The following is a 20915-nucleotide window of genomic DNA, read 5'->3' as shown; positions in this document are numbered from 1 at the left end:
TTATTAACACTTGACATCTTCAATATTAAATATGAACACATTTTTAACTTTGCCTCACATCCAGAATTCTAGCAATAATAACGTATGAAAAATTATTAAGAAAAAAATACACATTTATACAAACATGTAATATTACTAGAAAAGGAGTTCACTAATTCAACCAAAAAGGTTTCAAGAAGAAATTCAATTAATTTGTTGGAGAAGAATTTAGTTTAAATGAAAATATTAAAACTAGATTTTCTATTTCTCTTCTACAGCCTCGACCAATCCCAAATCATTATTGTGCAATTAAAATGTATTTGCAAAGAAATTAAAGTTAAGATTAACACAGTGGGGTCGCACAAACCTGTGAAAGAGTAATTCTTTGAACTCTTTGCATTGTATCCAATTAGATAGCAGGGCTCCTGATAATTTATTATCTTGAGGATGTAGAATTTGTAAATTTGGAAGTCCATGACATATATTAGAGGGAATACTTCTTGACAAATTATGCCTACTTAAACTTTTATGTATTGATTATATTTGATGGTATGCGGCCAGACAGCTTATTAGTACCCAAATATAGAATCTTTAGATTTTGAAGATGGCGAATCTCTATTGAAATATCTCCTACAGTTTGATTAAAGGAAGGAAAATAAAAATAAATAAGAAATAGGATTAAAAAAGGCGTTGTGAACTATAATAAAATTTAGGGTGAATTGGGATTAGAAATTGTCAAACCTAAACGTGAGAGAGAGAGAGGTACTCTATTTTTTTTTTCCCTTCATGCCTTCGTTATTCCTCTGGGATCTTCACATCCTTCTCTTCCATTTCTGCCACCTCTGACCACTGTCGTTCAACACACCATCAATAGGAGTAGGAACTTTGTTCACCGCTACTATGACATCGCCGAGATCTCTTTGTTCTTTCCTATTTTGTGTTTGCCATGAACCACTGTATTGTGGTACAAATCATGAGTTCTTCTCTTCCTTATTCAGCCATGAGTTTCATCTTCTTCTCTACTTCAAGAACTGTTGTTGTTGAGCAGAAGAGTCAGAGATTCCTCTCCTCTTATTTATTTGCTCTGTTGTTGCCATGTAGCATGAAGCTTTTAAGATATGGATTTTGGTATTTTTGAATATTTAGTGTTGTAGTTGATTGGGGTTATCTTTATTGATTTAAATTTTCATATGTATATAAATATGTTCATATAGGGTGTCTAGAGGAAGATGATCTTGATAAAAGTGGTAAGAAATAAGCTATAGAGGTTGGTAAGATTTACCAGATAAGTGGATAAGATCCCAATCAATTTATATATTAGAAAATTTTCTTTGTCAAAATATTATTTTAACAATTTACGAATATTTATATATTTCTTTTGCTTTAAATTGTTTATTTGTTGAAATTATGACTTATACTTTTTAGATTGATGAAAAATGCTTTTACAAATTCTATTAGTCCTTTATTTGTTAAATCCAATATGAAATTTGATGAATGGTTTATAAGATATTAGTTATGAATTTTCATATTTGGAAAAATTTAATGTTAATATATGTTTCATGCGAGTTTGATATTGACAAGAGAAATTATATCTTTGAAGTAATGATTTTCTTGCATATTTGAAAGTGAATTTAAATGGGACTGTATACAGAACATCGATTGCTAATGGCAGTTCCGTTAGCCCTTAGCATCCCGTGGTCAATGACTAGCTAGTTTGATTTTTGTGAGCTCTGTTCTCACATTTGTTATTCATGGGTCTTGTACCTGTGTTTGTTTCGTGGCTTCAACAATATCCGGTCACTTACATTTGTGGACTATGTATCCATGTTTGCCTCATGGCTTCGACCACGTTTGGTTACTTACCCTCGTGGATTGTATGTTCACGTCTGTTTCATGGCTTTGGCTACGTCTGGTTACTAGCCCTCATGGACTGTGTCCATATTTGTTAATTATTCTAACAAGTCCCTATGAAAATGAATTTGATTATTTAATGATTTCATATCTCATTGGTTTTTAATTGGTAATCTATTTATAATTACTCATTTCATTTATTTGCTTCCTTGAAATCAAGTGATAATAATATTTGATATGATAATTTAATGGCTAAATATTTCATTTAAAGTTATATAGAATCTTTTTATTTTGAATTTATTTAAATCTTCATGGAGATCGTTCTATTTTTAATTTACATAACTGCTTTTGACTTTCCTTTTATTCATGTTTAATTATTTATTATTGGGACATTATTCACTAGAAATAATTTTGGTCTCAGATAATATAGTTGACGCTAAACCACCCATTGAACATTGATTGACTAGGAGTGGAGAAGCTAAGGATTAGACTTTCTCTTGATGTAAAGTTTTAATTATGAAATTTTATTTTGTAAACTTACTATTAGGTGCTCCACATAGTCTATGGCTAGGTTGTTTATCTTGTTATATATTTTGTCTACTGGCTGAAAGGAGCTCTAATCTTGATAATGAACTTGATATTTTTGATTGAAACATTGTATTGTAGAATTTTCTGGAGATCCTATTTATAGAGGAGGTTCTGTCAAAATTTTTACAAAAAGATTGAAGCATTTTAGTAATAACAAAAATGTTTATGCATGTTCTAATTCAAACTAAAATGTAATTATGTCTTAGTCATGGAAAGATTATCCGATTCAAGGCATAAGGGATGTGTGATGGTTAACATCCTGTGCCGATCACCCTCTATTTTTGGGCTGTGACAAACAAGGCCCCAAAATTTCTTTGTATTTTGTTTTCTTTTATTTTATTTAGTTTTTAGTTGATGCGAACACCTTGAGCTCATCCCATTCACTTATTTTTGAGATTTAATAAGTCATATTCACTCATCTCTTCCCTTTTCTCTCTCTAATTCATCTTGTTCTTCATTGTCTCCACCTTCTCTCTACTTTCTTCATTTTTCCAGCACCCATACCTTCATTTCTAGCCACCAAATCTCCACAAAACACACAACATTCTTCATATCTATTCAAGCTAATCCCATCCCTTTCATTCTCACAAGGATCTAAGCTCAATTTCTTCATCCAAACTTCCATGGCTTTTGGCCAAGAGGTGCTTCTCCTAGGGTTCTTGAAGATGAAGATGGTTGGCTAAGTTTCTTTATGGATTCCTAGAGAGGGGAAGATAGAGGATGAATCTAGAGCTTCAATTGGCTAAGTTTCTTTTGTTTCCTATTCTCTTCTCTTTTTACTAGATGATTAGATGTCTTAGTCTAGAGTTTGATCATTTTGGCTTGTAAATTGTAATTTGAATTTGATCTTGATGTATAGAGAAGAAGACTGTGTTAGTTTATTTCTTCCTTTTGCTATCTTGGTGATTTTGGCCACTTCTTGTTTAGGACATAGTCTTGTGTTTTTCATTTAGTGAATTATGTGTGTTGATGTTGCATAATCTTATGATGTTAGTGCTTGTATTGTTGAGTTGCTTGACATAATCCTGTGGTTGCTCACTTTATTGTTTTGGCCATGGCATCTGAGAGGAGAATTTGAGTGATTCACTTGGCTAATTTTTGTACCAATTGGTTAATTAAAATAGGGACTTTAATATAAGACTTAAGGAATTTAGTTAATTAGGTTAATTGGCTTAGGATAGTCTTCTTATGTCATGGCAGCTTTAGTCAAGAGGAAAGGGAAGCTTAGCTTAATCTAATCATGAGAAGATAATGAATCCAAAATCAACTAATCTTTAGGGTTCTACTTTTGTAAAAAAAAGGACATTCATTTCACTCAATTTAGCTAGCATTTTAATCATTTGTTAATTTGGTAACTAGTTTAGATAAGTACGTAATCAAATTTCTACAACTTGGGTGACTTATTTTATTAAGTAACCATTAATTAGACTAATACCATTCCTTAGGAAATAACCTAGAGGTAGACCTATATTGCGTTACTGTTAGCTTTAGTTTAATTTTAAGGGTAAGCGACTAATTTTGATATCAATAAGTCTCTAGAAACATGAGTTTGATTATTTTATGATTTTGTATTCTATTGGTTTTAATTCATAATGTCACTGTATTTATGTATTCTATTTTTTTTTCTTGAGGTGAAATAATAAGGATTTTTGATATTATTATTTAACGGTTCAAGATTTTATTGTAAGGCTATATTGAATCTTTTGATTCCAAAGTTTATTAAACATTTTATATGAAATCGTTGTCTCTTTAGTTTATATAATCAATGTAATTTATTCATTTTATTATTTTAAATCTTGTTATTGGTGGGATGTTATTCATTGAAAAATATTTTGGCTTTAGATAATAGCTAGACATGTATCTATAGTTGATTGTTGAAAGATTTATCGTTGAACTGATGTAGAAGAATTTCTTTAGAAAAATCTCATTTGGTCTAAATGTGAGCTTAATTAATTTTTTTTTATAGTTTGTTTCTTGTGCTCTTCATTGATATAGATAGAATCTTGACTTATTATACACCTTGACTATTTGTTATTGAGGAGCGGAGCTCCTTGCCATTGAACTATTATAAATTTTGTTGTTGTAGAAATTTCTAGAGGTTATGTCTTATTTTTAAAAAGGAGTATATGATTTTTTTTAAATAATGTAAACATGGTAAGAATTTCTAATCTTATTATTAACAAGCTCAAATTATTAATTTGAAAGTTTATTGAATTAAAGCTAAGGGATATGGGTTATATATGCATATCTTGTGCTGGTCACTCTCATATTTTAGGGCATGACAATCCTCTCTTTATCACTCCTTTCATTCAATATTATAAGGTAATTTTAACTTAATTACATCTCCCATGAATTAGTTAATTAATTATCTTTAAAATTACACACTCTTTTTATGTTTACCTTATTTAATAGTGTCTTAATTAAAAAACCTTATCAATTACACCCCTTAATTAAGGAAATTTTTGGAAACCCTCATTTATTACACCTTGAAAGATACAAAATGCCTTATATATTTTTGAACATTTTACCTCTCTGAGAATGTCCTATATATTTTAACGAAGGGTGTATTATGCTAAATTTAAATCTAAATCGTTGACACTATCAAAAACCATTTAGCGGCCAAATTATGAATTAGGTGACTTGCCTCTTATTACTATTCAAATCCCTATCTAAAAAACCACAATAGTATAAACTAAATAAATTTGTACAAACATGATACTAGTATGTGGAAAAAATACTTTAATAAAGAGAGTGTAACATAGATATATCTTTTTAAAATGACAGCAACAAAGAGCAATTTCTTGTTGGGTAAAGTCAATTAATTATATGATCCTACATATGCTAGTGTGCTATATCAACAATTACATAAATACTTTAGAGAGAAAAAATAAAATTAAAAAGGAAAAACTAGTAAAAGGACCTAGTTGAAAGAGAAATTGTGCCCAAATGATCAAGTTGAATTCAAGGACCAAACTAAATATTTTATTCATTAAACAATTTGAGCAAACGACAAAAATGCCTCTTTGTATAAACCAAGGAAATTGAAAAAAAAAAGGCTATATGTTCAACACATACACCCTAAGCCAGAAGCCTTACACCTAGGCCAAAAGCTATGCACTCCAAGTCAAAAGCCAGAAAAGTAAGTTGTAATTTTTATAATCATGGGTGTAAGGTTTCTGGCTTAGAGTGCAAGGCTTCTGGCTGGGATGTAAGGCTTTTAGCTTATGCACATGTTCTAGCTTAAGGTATAAGGCTTCTGACTTAAGGTGCATATGTTCAATAGGCAGCCTTTTTTTTTTTTTCAATTTCATTAGTTTAAACAGAGGGGCATCTTGATCATTTGTTCAAATTGTTTAATGAATAAAATATTTAGTTTGGTCCTTTAATTCAACTTGCTCATTGGGCACAATTTCTCCTTCAACTAGATCCTTTTCACCAATTTTCCCAATTAAAAATTCAGATAAAATATTTTTATTGGAAAAAAGGTACTTCCTCCAGACCACAAAATAGGGCATTTTTTTAGAAGCCCTACTTGATTCAAAATGTAACGCATTGGGTGGGTTACACACACATACACATACGTATTTCTTTTTTTTTAATGATACCCTTACTTTATTATATTTTTTTTAGTTCAGAAATTAATGAGAATGTTTTGAAAAGCCAAGTGTTATATTTATTCCACTCAATGGTACAACTGGAAAGATATAAAAAATTTTAGAAAATCAAGATTTTAACCAATTTTTTTAAGAAACATAATTTAGTTAATAATGACTTATATTGTGATCCAAAGGGAGTAACTAAATATGACACTCTCAATCCAGTGACTGCATTGCTTTGTCTTTGATTGTTGGTTCCAAAAGTCCCATGATGGGGTGGGAGGCTGATTAAGTGGCCCAAATCTAATTGGAAAAGTCATAATTAAGAACCCTATATGACCATTAATAACAATTACATATTCTAAGTTATTGAAATTTCAATAATAGACCATGGTCCTTACTTGTAACTAAAAAAAATGAATAGTCAATTGAGAAATCTACTAAATGCACTTGGGATTATTTGTAACATTAGCTGGAAATTTACAATAGTTATTTGTGAATCTTGATCTTTTGCTATCAATATATTGAGAAACCACACAGGAAATCAAGTAAATACACTAGAGACTATTTGTAACTTTAGTTGAGAATTTATGAGAGTTAATTCTGAATCACAAGCCAATCATTTGTGATTTTTTGCTTTTAATATATAGATAAATTATTTGAAAAATCTACTAAATACACTTGAGATTATTTGTAACATTAGTTGGAAATTTATGAATGTTAGTTGTGAATCATAAGCTAATCACTTGTGATGTTTTGCTATCACTTGGGAAATCAACAAAAGATTGTTGGGAATATTTGTAGTGTTAGTTGGAAATTTATTAAAGTTAGTTATGAATTTCAAGCCAATCAATGAAAGATAATTTATTGCAAATAAGGACTATGGTATGTTATTAGGATTTCAATAATTCAAGGTCTGTAATTGTCATTAATGTTCTTACGAGATCTCTAACTGTCATTCTCCCATTCTAATCATTCTTTAAACAAGACGGGGGAACCAATAAAATTGTTGATAGAAAAATTTGAATTTCCGTACGTTAACATTCAAAACACAGTTTTTATGAAGGATTGATGAGGATCAGAGGAGAATCTAGGGACTGGAGTGACATCATGAGATCTAGTTTTGTTTGTATGGAAAATTAAAATTAAAATCATTTTATTTTATTTTCCAAAATTAAAATTTATAAAAATTATGAAAAAATTAACATCAAATATGAACTGTCTAAAGTAGATATGGATAGTCAGTTTATAAAAATTATAAAATTATAAATATTAAATTAGATCATCTGGATTAAATTTGAACCGTCCAAGTTGATGATGAATAGATTTATTAAAAAAATTATAAATCTTTATTTTAATAAATAGACAATAGAAATTAAAATTCAAAGCTTTAATGTGCACCTTTACAAATTAAAAAAAAAACCATTGCATGCTTCCAAATTGAGGGCTTGTTTCTTAGATTAAAAAAAATTGGTGATTTTAGATAGTTTAGGGATTTTATAATAAGCTATTTATTTTATGGAGATTTTGAAAAAATCAAAAATTGTCTTACGTTTGGTTACAATAAAACAATCCTTTTTTTTTACAAAAAAATGAAAAATTGAACATACAGTAGGTTAACAAATATACAAAATATTCCAAATCAAAGTCACATATCTACAGTCATTCTCTGGTTAACCACTTCATAACGCTATCTCATTTCTCATTCCGTCACATGCTTAGACTAAATCTCAACCTCGCAAGCAATGTTCCTTTGTTCTTTTACTTTTTTTGTTTTCATCCATTCGTTCTATCTCTACTTGCTTTATATATATATATATATATATCTATATCTTTACTAATGTCTCTACATCACCTTATGACATTCCCTACCTCCACAATCCATATTGACCATTGCTCTTCACCTTCCTTGAACTAAATTCTGCTCCGCATTTTTCTTTCTTCTTTTGTTGCATATTTTGGTTCATCCCTGCAGAATCTGCATGCCTCAAACATGAACGGGAGGAAACCGATGTGAGATGACTCATTGTCTTCCGCTCTCCTTGACGCTATTTACAATTCAACCAACTAATCAAAATCACATCTTAATGAAGATTCCAAACTAGATCTCTGAAACAAAGCTCTCTGCTTAAAACATAGCAATCTCAGCCACAAGAATGGAGTTTCTCTAGAGAAAGAATATGGCAGAATGAGGAATATGAATCATCTTCGTTGAGCAGTTATGGTTGAAGATTTGATGCTCCTTAGACTGCAACTCAGAAGGATTCTTCTAATTTTTGATGATGAGGAGGGAACGCATCAGTAAGTGAAAAGGTAGGAGATGTGCGTAAGGGCAATCTTGGAGAGTCGGCAAAATGGGGCAAATAGACGTAGACTGGAGGAGATGAAGAAAAAGACCACAGACGTTGAGAGGAAGAGAAGACAGAAGATGATGTAGAAGAGAAAGAAAAAAGTGCTAGAATGTTGAAACATATATTATGTTTTGTTCTTAAAAAATATTTCTTGAAAATAGCTCTGTTTTTTTTTCCTCTCTGATCTAAAGAATAACTTATTTTAAGAAGCTACTCAAATTAGTTTCTATAAATAATTAGACATATGATCTTTTTAGATTCTGATCATTTTTAAAATCTTAAACAAGCATATTAAAATATGACATAAGTGATTATTTTTTATAAAAAAAAACTTAAGCAAATGAGCTCTAAATTATATTATATCAATTTTCCATTTATCTTACAAATGACAAAGTTCTCATATTTCTCGGGCAAAATCTTGGGGATTATAGCTCATATTTCTCATTCAATATGCAGCTCATATTTTAAGCTACTAAACCTTTTGCACATTCCATATTGGCATCATATTCCTGCAAGCTAGTGTGTAAAAATACTTAAAATTAGGGTTATAAATTATCAAACCAACATTGTATTGACATTTTGTTCGATGGCGACTAGTAAATTTCATTTCATAACAAAAAGTATTATCCTCTCCAAATGAGTCCCTAACTATTGGTAGGTAATTCATGGACTAATTTATCCACGGATCAAAATTAAAATGACAAACAAGATTAAAAATATAGTACTAAAATTTATTTACTTTTCTTACCATTTTCTGCCCCCCATGTCCGCCCATTCTAGCAACCTTGGCAAGCAAAGTTATCAAAAATCATCAAAATGCATGATATTTTGTTGAACACTTGCCATTACAACATTGCGTTTCTTAAATAAAAAATTTAAAAAATGTACACACTCCTTCATTGCTCACAAAAGCTCATCAACCATGTCAAATAACAATTATTACAAATATGCATTCATCATACAACTAATGTGCCAAGCATGTTTCTAAAGGAAAATATACAACATAAATTGAAAACAGAGTAATACTTATTTAACGATGTCGACGATTTTGCCTTTGCATAATCAAGTTCTTGATCTTGTTTAATGATACTACAACATTTGTCATATTGCTTCGCATTTCAGGAAAATCAATACAACAATTTAATGCCAATTCCAAAATGCAGGATGTAGAGGTCAATATATCACCAATATATTGTTCATCTCCCTGCAATAAATTGGAATCTATGACATTAATTATTTCATGTGGTATTGAATCACTCACCCAACTCTTCAAGTTCAATCTTGAGGCAAACATGTCTTCTGTTGGTTTTTTTCTTGTGAACACTTCTATTAATATAATTCCATAGCTATACACATCTACTTTTGTTGAAACAACTCCAGTAGCTCCATATTCTGCATAGAATTGGATTCAAGCACATAATAAATCAATTTCTCTCTCAATCAAAATTTACAAACTAGAATAAATTAAAAATAAACATTTTAATTTGTCAATTAAGATAAATGGTTCAAAAACCAATAATTTATATGTCGTGATCATTACACTATTATCTTTTATACATCATTACAATAAGGCAATACTTGAAAGAATTGTTTTTAGATCCAGCAAAAAAATAAATAAATAACTTCCGCAAATGCAATTGGATTTTTCTATGAATTTATGTGTTCATGCTAGAGTAAAAGACAAGCCATAGTACATGATTTGCATCCCTCTCTCAGATATCATATACATACAATAAAAATAATTAAAAATTAGAAATCTCTTTGGGTTGATTATTTTATACAAGAACCTTCCTCAAATAAAAATTAGAATATATATATATATATTTGAGAATACCATAGAAGAATTTGAGAGAAATGGTTTCAAGTATTTATGTGATAGATGACTTCAATGCCATGTGAATCATCAATCAAACTTCTTATCTATAGGCACTAAATCGGGAAGATCTAATGCTTTGTTGACACAGTTGTAGTATTGCTCATAAAAAGTAATGAATATTTTATATATTAATTTTCTATGATATTAAATAATAAGTGATTGAGTATGAAAGATTTCATATGTATCATTTATTAAGGTGATTCCAATGTAATCTAAAAAGAAATTAAGAATGGAAAGCAATCTCAAAATACAAATACAAAAAGAACAAGATGAAGTTGGGTTTAGAATAATTACCAGGTGCAATATATCCAATCGTAGGTATCGTCTCTGTATGTGTTTTAGATTGCCCTTCATCTAAAAGTTTGGAAATCCCAAAGTCACTCACATGAGCAACCATATCACCATCTAACAAAATGTTACTTGGCTTCAAATCACAATGAACTATTGGTGTTGACAAGCCATGATGGAGATATTCCAAAGCAGATGCTACATTTATCATTACATTCAGCCTTTGTAGGAAATCCAAACAATAGTTATGAGAATATAACCATTTTTCAAGGCTCCCTTTGGGCATGAACTCCATTATCAAACATTTGAAATCAACATTGGAACAACTACTTATGATCTTCACCAAATTATAATGACGCACATTACGCATTGTGTTGCATTCCACTTCAAAGCTCCTTGACATTTTTTCAGAATCAAAATTAAATACTTTAATCGCAACCATCATCCCATTCAAAAGCTTTCCTTTGAACACATCACCATGACTCCCATTTCCAAGAAAGTTACTCTCATCAAATCCATTAGTTGCCTCTAGAATTTCAAAATATGAAATCCTCCTTGGCACTCCTAAAATTGATGAATCCATTTCTAAATGATCCCTTGAATTTGGCTGTCTTTGCCTTAAAAGGAGAATGCCAAAAACAATCAAAATTATTGACACAAATATGGGTAATGTGCACTTGAATAAAAGTGATTTTTCTAGTGACCTTTTCCTTTTCTACAAGGGGGTACTTTTAGTTCTTGTTTACCACAAAGAGCTTCATTCATCAAGAAAGATTCAGCAGTCAAATTTTTAAAAACACCTCCACTTGGAATCCCTCCTCGTAGTTTGTTAAATGAGAGATTGATATATTTTAGATCAACAAGTGACTCCAAAGATATAGGAATCTCACCAGATAAATTATTGTGGGAAAGGTCCAAATTCATTAAACTTTTAATATTTCCAAAGGATTCAGGAATATTTCCTTGCAAATTGTTATGTGCTAAGGAAAGAATTTGCAACGTCCGCAAACCACCCATGGTTGAAGGAATGATGCCTGAAATATGATTTCTTGACAAGTCCAATGACATAAGAGCTTTTAAGGATCCAATATTGAATGAAAGATTTCCAACTAAACTATTGGAAGACAAGTTCATGATCAATATGTCCTTCAAATTCCAAAAAGAAGAGGGTATCTCTGAAGTTAACTTATTAGTGTCCATGTGAAGTTCTCGTAAGGAGGTAACATTTCCTAAGCAATATGGTATTGATCCAGAAAACTTGTTCCCACTTAGATATAAATAGGCAAGTCTTGGGATTCCACAAAGCTCTTCAATGATTGCACCATGTAGGTTATTGCCTTCAAGACTCAAATATTGAAGATCTTGTAAGCTACTAATTGTTATTGGAATTGTTCCAGTCAAAATGTTTTCTTCTAAAGATAGTTTATATAAATTAGTGAGATTCCCATAATTTGATGGAAGACTACCTGATAACAAATTGTTAATGAGATCATAACATAACTTTTCAAACTTGATATGTTAAAAATATTTTGCAAGCATAGATCTCTACTAGATTTGTCTAGTGACAAGCATAACATGTCAAGCTAACAAAGATTTCTTATTTCTACATGTGTATTAAATCTAGAAGCAAAATAGCAACTGAAGTTTTAGTGAAGTTAACAATAAAAATAATGACAAAGTTTGTGTAACTGACTTCATATACCAATGATGTTTGCTTTAATGTTGGGTGTTCGCAAATGTTATCAACCTAGATTTTACCTTTCGGTTTATATATATGTTGAAGCATAGTGAAGTTTCTATTTCCTCCTAATTTATAGGTAGAAAGCTCATTAAAATTTAAATATGATACCGAGGGAAACCAAAACTAAGACTACTATGATTGCTTATGCGTAGAATTTCTTATTAACAGAAACATGATCAGCACTTATAATTTAACGTACCTTTTAAGTTATTGTAACCAAGATTTAACACTTGAAGCATAGTTAAGTTTCCAATGTCTCCTGGTAGATCTCCTACAACAATAACATTTGCTGTGGGGGTTAAAAAATTAAATGTTATATTGAATGAAAAATGAACTGTAGGTTTTGAATACTTTTTATGTTATTTGAAAGTTATTTTGTAAATTTAAAATTTAATAAGGTATAATAAAAGTGAAGGTACATAACACTGCAAGGTGATAGCTTTTATGGTCCTGGAATTTCATGAAATGGCTAGATAAAACTGATGGCATGTGGAACTTTGTGGAGATGATTGACTATATATATATATATACAGATATAACTGAAAATTGTTAATTAAAATATAACCAATTAATGGGTTTATCCAAAAAAAGTATAACCAATGGCTACTTTAGGGCATCCTCTAAGAGGAGTAATCACCTTCAATAATATGATAGATATTGTCCAAAAATTCAGCAGTTCAAATTAGAATCATATACTCCCACTAGACCACAATATAAGTCATTGTTAACTGATTTACATTTTTCAAAAAAAAGGTTAAAATATTGATTGTAAAAAAAATTCACATTTTTACAATTACTAATTTGTGCTTGAGTGGAATAAATATAACATTTGACTTATTCAAAACATCCTTATTAATTACTTAGGTGGAATGTAATGAAGTAAGTGTATAATTGAATATATATATATATATATATATTATAGAATGCCCTAAATTTGGATCAAGCAAGGTTTCTAGAAAATGCCATATATTATGGTCTAGAGGGAGTATTCTATAGAAGAGAAATGGGTGACCCGTGCTCATGGCTCAGGAATCTAGATAGAATAAGGCTTCTCCTGTGCAACTAGTTAACACTACTTGGTAATGTGGAGAAAATAAAGAAAATAATATGTATCAAAGAGTTTGATTTTCCATTAGACTATAAAGTAAAATGAAAATAAAAAATTAGAACTAAAAATTAAATATATTGAAAATAATTTTGTACGGGTATATTATTGAGGTTCATTTGCGAGGCTACAATCTACAAGCAGATAGTTTTTTTTCTTTGTTTTTTTTTTATCACAGGTGTTTTATTTAGTATATCATTGTCATACATTATAGTGGAAGATGGAACTGGGGCGGATTGGCCGCAATAATTTTTAGACAATTGAGATTTAAAAATTATACAAATTAATTTTATACCTACTAAAATGAAATATCAAATTTTTTATTTTATTTTATATATTTTTGTCCTACCAGATATTTGAACTTATGCCCAAGTGGTTCACGGCCAAGCAATGAACCATAAAGATAAAAGTAAGCTTGTTACTTTATATATTTTTTGCCAAAACAGGTCTAATATATTCTCCTGAGATTTTTTTATTTTTTATAAATATATTTTATTTTGTCATGGAGGATTTTCATTTTGATAAAAATAAGAGATATGGAATTCCAATGCATTCTATGGTCTGCATTGATATTATTGCACAAAATTGCAATCAAAATATATATGCTTTGATTAAATTTAGAGATTTGATGTATTGGATGGTACACACCTGTGAACGTGTTTTCTTCTAATTGTAACTCCTTGAGCTGCTTGCATTGTATCCAACTAGATGGCATAGCTCCAAATAATTTGTTGTTTCCAAGAGACAAAATTTGTAATTTTGAAAGCCCATGACATATATTTGAAGGAATGCCTCCCCACAAATTATTCCAACTTAGATCAATATTTTGTAACTCAGATATATTGAAGATAGTTAACGGTATTTGGCCAAAAAACTGATTGTCATCTAAATATAGAATTCTTAGGCTTTTAAGATTACCAATCTCATTAGGAATGTCTCCTGCAATGTGATATCAAAAAGACTCCCATCAAATTTATTGTGAACAATGAAAAACTTCTTATTCCTCCTCAATTTACAATTTTGAAGTCAATTTACAGCTGCAATGAACTAGTGGAGCTAATTGCAGTAAAGTGACAGATAGCTTTGGATCAAATAAAAACAGTAAACCTAAGTTATTGTACAATGAGCATGATAACCATTAAAAAAACCAAAATTTATTGTGATGAATCAAAGCATAGCTTTTAAGGATGCAAAAAAAAAAAGGAGAGAAAAATTATAACGCTCTTGGACTCTAATGAAGTTGCAAAAATTTATTTTCTTTTGGTATTTACCTCCATTTCAAATAAAATTATATTTTAACAATTTCTGGTGTGCAGAGTTGGCAATTAGAGACTGTTAGAAACTTTATTAGCACAAGAAATTATATATCAAAATATGTCACTTGTATTTTTAAATTTTGGTTATTTGCCTTTGGAATGTAAATAAACCCTACATTGTCAGCCAAAATACGCATTGAAAATTCACATTTTTAATTAAGATGAAAATAATTTTTCAAAATCATACATATTTAACGGAACAACAAAAGTGATAACTAGTAAACTTCAACTTGTTTTTATGTGCGGCTAAAAATACTTTCTTAATCTCAATTAATTAACAATTATGGTAATAATTAGTCACACATTTGTTTAACAATTATTTTTCTTATATTTCCCCTCAAAATTTGACTTTATTCCAAATAAGCAATGGAAAAAAGAGAAATCTGGCGGTATTACAAAAGTGATGATGTGGAAGAAAAGAAGTCAACAAAAGAAGATAACGAAAATGTTAAGTTGAGATAGAGCTACAAAGACATAGACAATCCATAATATGTTAATTCAACATCTCTCATCTTTTTATGTTGATAATTAAAAGGAAAATCTTCATGGAATTGAGACCAAAATAAGAAGAAAAAAATATTGAGATATTCAAAAGAAAAGAGTGTGAAGTTGGAGAGGCAAATCTTCATGAAATCAATAGAACAATATTAATTATATGCCTACTCTTGTTTTTTAGCCAAGAAGATTGATGTGATTACATAGAGTAATACTTCTATTTGATGGACACTAAGGTTTTGCAAATTTCGCAACACAATTCTTGTGCATGTGAGCCACAAATATGAATGTGTAGTTGAGGGCTATAGAGCACAACAATTAAAGATGGTGAAGATATAAATGTAAATAAGGGCTTTCACGTTGCTGTCAAGAACATTAGAATACAGAAACCAAGACAAAGAAAATGATGAGGGTTGTGATGTGAATGGCTTCATATTTTTAAATTTACAAGATCACCCATTTTCTTCGGATTACTACTTGTGATATGATTAAAACACCCAATTGAGAAGGACAAAAAAGAAAAAAAGACAAATTTTTCTAATGATGCTGATAAATTCATTTAAAAAGTTAAAATATTGATATTATGTTTTGATGAAGGTACCTTGTAAATTATTCACGGTGAGATCTAACTCTTGGAACTCCAAACTCCCAATTTCTCTTGGTATGTGGCCGGACAAATTATTAGTACTCAATATCTGTATTTCCAGACTTGTTATTTAATAGGGTGTTTCATTACTTTAAAGTAAATATAAAGTGATTTATTTATTTTGGGCATTTTGAAAAATATATATTACAACTTGAAATATTAAAAATGCCTTGCATGTTTTAATGGAGGGGGTATATGCTTATCTCTATTTTTCAGCCCAAAATATTGAGGTAAAATGAGTAATACTTGTACTATGATGAGCAAAGTCTTGCAAATTCCAAACACAATTTTTGGTTATCTGATCCACAATTGTCTCTCATAATTTATTATATTCTTTCATATCACCCTTAATCCCTCATAGTTAGATTCTTATATAATCTATAAACTATACTAACAATACTCCAATATAATGTAAATGATTAAAATGATAGGTATTTTAGGAAAACTAGCATATATGTTTTACAAATAATTAACTTACCTAATTTTCTTAATTGGCATGCATTAGTCAACTACCTTTTACATTTAAAATAAAAATAAAAATATATATTTGGAAATAAAAAATAAAATTTTTACATTTTTATGATCCTGAAAAATCCAAAATTTATTATACAAGCTTTCATAGTCATAATAAAAATACATACTCATATAAAAAGTCATGTGAAAAGGAAAAAAATGTGGTAGTAACACTTTTCACTTGTGCTGAACCTCTTCAATAAATATTACATATTAAATATCATAACAAAATTACTTTTTTTCCTTAGATTATTACTTGCAGAACAAAAACAAAGCCAATCGTAAAGTGTCCTATATTAAATGAAATGAATTAAAAATTGGCTTTCCAAACAAGCAACAACGGAAAGAGAATCCTGACAGTATTAAAAAAAAAAATGATGATCTGCAAAATGAAAACGGAGTTGCACGACAAGGACAAAGGAATGTAAGATGGAGAGATTGAGAATATAAAAATATAAAAATATAATTTAATTTAAATGAAAATATAAAAAAATAGATTTTCTATTTTTCTTCTCCAGCGTTGACCAATCCCAAATCATTAATGTGCAATTAAAATGTATTTGCATAGAAATTAAAGCTGCAGATTTAAAATAGTGGGGCAGCACAAACTGTGAAAGAGTTCTGTTCTAATTGTAAGTCTTTGAGCTCTTTGCATTGTATCCAATTAGATGGCAGGGCTCCTGATAATTCATTGTCTTGAAGATTTAGCATTTGCAAATTTGGAATTCCATGACATATATTTGAGGGAATACTTCCTAACAAATTATTCCAGCTTAAATCAATTTCTTGCAACTCTGATATATTAAAGATATTTGATGGTATGTGGCCAGATAGCATATTAGTATCCAAATATAGAATTTTTAGCTTTTGAAGATGGCCAATCTCTATTGGAATGTCTCCTGCAATTTGATAAAGAAAAAGGAAAATAAAAATAAATAAGAAATAGAATAAAAGAAGGAGATGTGATTTATAATAATACTTAGGGTGTGTTTGGATTAGAAATTGTAAAATTAAAGTTAGAATAAATTGAGGTTTGCAAACAGAACTTAGGATAAAAATCAGCCACATCAACTAATTTATGTTTGGATATTTTTTTTTCTTTAAAAGTCAATCTGACAAACATAAACTTGTTTGAATGATAAAATTTCAAAGCAAGTTTAGGTGTATAATGACCAAAAACGATATTAAGTTTATGATAAATATTTTATATTTTGATTTGATATTTTCAAGAAAAAATGTTAAACTTTAAATTATAATTTCACAAAAAGAGCCTATGTACAACTAAGTATTATTTATAAATTATAAAAATATAAACTTAATTAATAAATTACTAAATATTAAATTATAAAAAGCTAAAATAAGTTGATAAAATATAAAATATTAAATTATAAAAAAGTCCACATATATTGATTTAATCAGAAATAAACCCCTTAAATATATAAAGTTAAATATATATTTTTTCCATATAACACATATATTTGCGTGCATATAATTAATTATTTTCAAGTATTATAATATTATCCCTTTTTAAATATTAAAATAAAAGGTATCAAAATAATTATCTTAATATGTCTTCAATAAAATGCATGGAAAAATGATAAAAGAGGCAGAACAGAAAATAATTATTTTAATATCTTCCCATGGTTTTGATTCCTCCCTTATGGCGAAGCAGAGAGGTCAATAGTGGGGAGAAATAAATAGACAAAAGGGTAAAGAGGGAAGAGTAAACGCAATTTACTGCAAAATTTTAAAAGTTACCTGAATTAACTTTATGCAAAACTTAATTATCATATATATTAAATATATCCTGAATTATTCGTACTGTAATAATTAAGTAGTAGAGTTAGCAGAATTACGTGTGATTATGTATAATAAAAAAATGTGACAGTAACACTTCCACTTGTGCTGAAGCTCCTCAATAAATTTGATATATTAAAGATCATCAAACAATTATTTTTTATTATATTATTTACTTGCAGAACTAATAATAAGCTAATCATATCATGTTCCATGTTAAACGAACATAAACTAAAGAGTTAATCCCAAACAAAAAGATTATAGAGAAATAAAGTCTAATTTTACCAAAAAGAAAAGTTTACTTTTACACACAACACTAATATATAATGATAGCATTTAATCGTATTAAAATTAAATTTGGTATTACTATAGAATTTTATTTTTTAACCTTCATAAAATTATAAGACTTGAAGTTTTATATTCTCCATTTCAGATTCTCATTTATAACTCTAAATGAACAATTGAAATGAACACTTTAAATTTTAGTATTGATATAGATATTTGATAAGTGGGTATTTACGTAGATTTATATATGATTTTTGCTCTTATTTTGACTGATTAATGTGTTCCAGGGAAAAGAAACAAAATAGCATGAAAAAGGGCTTAAAATATGAAGCCTAGAGACAAAGACCAAGAAATCAGGCCACAAAGACACCTCTGGTCGCGGACAAGCCAATGAACGTTGTCTTTGGTCGCTGACATAACTCACTATGGTGATTCTAAATTTCTTGAACACATCCGATTGCAGACAAATGCTATAAAAGTTGCTCGACCACACGCATGTACATAGAAGTAGAAATTAAATATTTTAATATATTTTAAATAGGATATCAGCAAATCAGATATGATAAGATGTGATCTGGATGGATTCTAAGTCTAAGGAGGACAAATTTATTATAAATAAACCTCTCAAAGTCATCCAATCTCATATCTGAAAGCTAGGAGGCATATCACAGAGTCCAAATGAGTTCTTTTGAGTTGGGAGCTTTCTATCTTTTCATCCTCTTTAGATTCTTTTTATATCTTTTATCTAAATGAATTAGAAGGTGAAAGACTTACAAAGACCTAGAGAGACAGACATCAATAATTAAATTAGAAAAAAAAATTAAGAGTTGGTGGTGACTTAGATCATACTTTATGGTTTAGTTAGAGAGTAGAGTTTAGTGGGAGCAAAATCTAACTCTAATTAAATGTATCCTAATAAACTGGAAAGTAATTACAATGCCTTAGAAATAGTTGTGGCTATAAAAGAAAGGAAATAAATAACTAGATTAGAGTAATTCATCCTGGTAGGTGAATCCTAATCACTGACACTTTTTAATGGGTTAGTTTTTCGCTTTTATCATTTCCTTATTTATTTGTGTTATTTAATCAGTTATTAAAATATTTTCAAAACTCTTATTTATTTTTATAAATAACAAATATCACTATCTTTCTCTGGGTTTGACCCAAAATACTCCAAATTTATTACTATTGTGGGAGTGATAAGTATTAATTTTTTTATCAAAATGGATATGTTCCAACTTTAATATTACAAATAATTAACTATATTTTGACCAAATAGCTATTAGCATTTATTCATATTTACCAAAGTTTCAAAAGACAAAAAAAAATTGATGGATGGCACCAAAATAAAATCAGTTAACAGTATAGCTTGCAAGTTATTGTGACCAAGATCGAACTGTTTTTAGTTAAGCAAAATAAAGTTTCCAATGCATGTAGATATTTAATAAAAAAATTAATTTATGCCCAAGTATATGAGATGATTTTATAAGCAGAGATAGATTTTGTAATTTTAAAGTTTCATGTAACGTGTTAAAATGATACAATGTAACTTTATGAGATGATTGAGGCCAATGCACAGCGCAAGGCATCATCTTTCAAGTTTATAATGTTTTTATTTAATTTAAAAAATCCTCCATTTCTTATAAAATATTTCATGGAATGTGCTTACAAAAATATGATGTTTGCAATTGTTATTCACAAAAAATGTGACAAGGAAAAAAAATAGTCATATACTTATAATTTGTTGGTTACTGTCTAAATGTTCAAAATAAAAATATAACCCATGACACGTGGAAGTTGATCCCCTCCTACAGTGCCAATTGCACACAATTTTTTTTAATTTTCCCCCCTTTTTTGGTTCTATGTGCATTCAATGTTACACACACTTAATATAATATCATAAGCTACATGTAGCCAAAAAAAAAAAACTAAATAGATAATCAAAAAATAGTTATTTTTCCTATATGACATACAAGCTGGATACTAATTTTTGTAATAGTATACTTATTTTTTTTCAACACGTAATTATCTAACAAAAAGAAAAGAACGGTCTTTTGGGTTATATATATAGTCTTTAATGTTTCAATATATATTTTATTGAGCTTCATATAGATTCAAAAATATTTAAGATTAAACGATGATGGTCCACACAGGTTCCTCACAATTATTTTATTATACTTCATATGATGTATATCATATCAGAAACATATGTTGTTATATTGACAATACATAAAAAAATTAAACTAATGAAAAATGTCTTTTGGAGAAAGGAAATAGATAATTATTTATCCAAAAAATGAAAACATAACTAAAAGATACAAAAAAATATTGAAGGACTTAAAAAATGTCTAGGAAGCTCAATAAAATATATAAAGAAATATGAAAGAGTAAAAAAGTGTATAAGGGCTTGGGTAGCAATATTTTCAGATCATATAAAAATTGAAGTAAAACATATAAAAGTTTAAAATATATATATATATATATATAT

General features: G+C 28.9%; 1 pseudogene; it reads right to left on the bottom strand.

Moving 5' to 3' along the window:
* Nucleotides 1–9395: 9395 nt before the first annotated feature.
* LOC129314004 (receptor kinase-like protein Xa21) lies at nucleotides 9396–14090 on the bottom strand (annotated as a pseudogene).
* Nucleotides 14091–20915: the final 6825 nt, after the last annotated feature.

This window comes from Prosopis cineraria, unplaced genomic scaffold (genome assembly GCF_029017545.1).
Source record: "Prosopis cineraria cultivar Desert tree isolate PC_DT_omini unplaced genomic scaffold, ASM2901754v1 PC6, whole genome shotgun sequence".
NCBI classification, from domain to species: domain Eukaryota; kingdom Viridiplantae; phylum Streptophyta; class Magnoliopsida; order Fabales; family Fabaceae; genus Prosopis; species Prosopis cineraria.
Note: the sequence above shows the minus strand (reverse complement) of the source record. Positions and strands in the feature narration are given on the sequence as shown.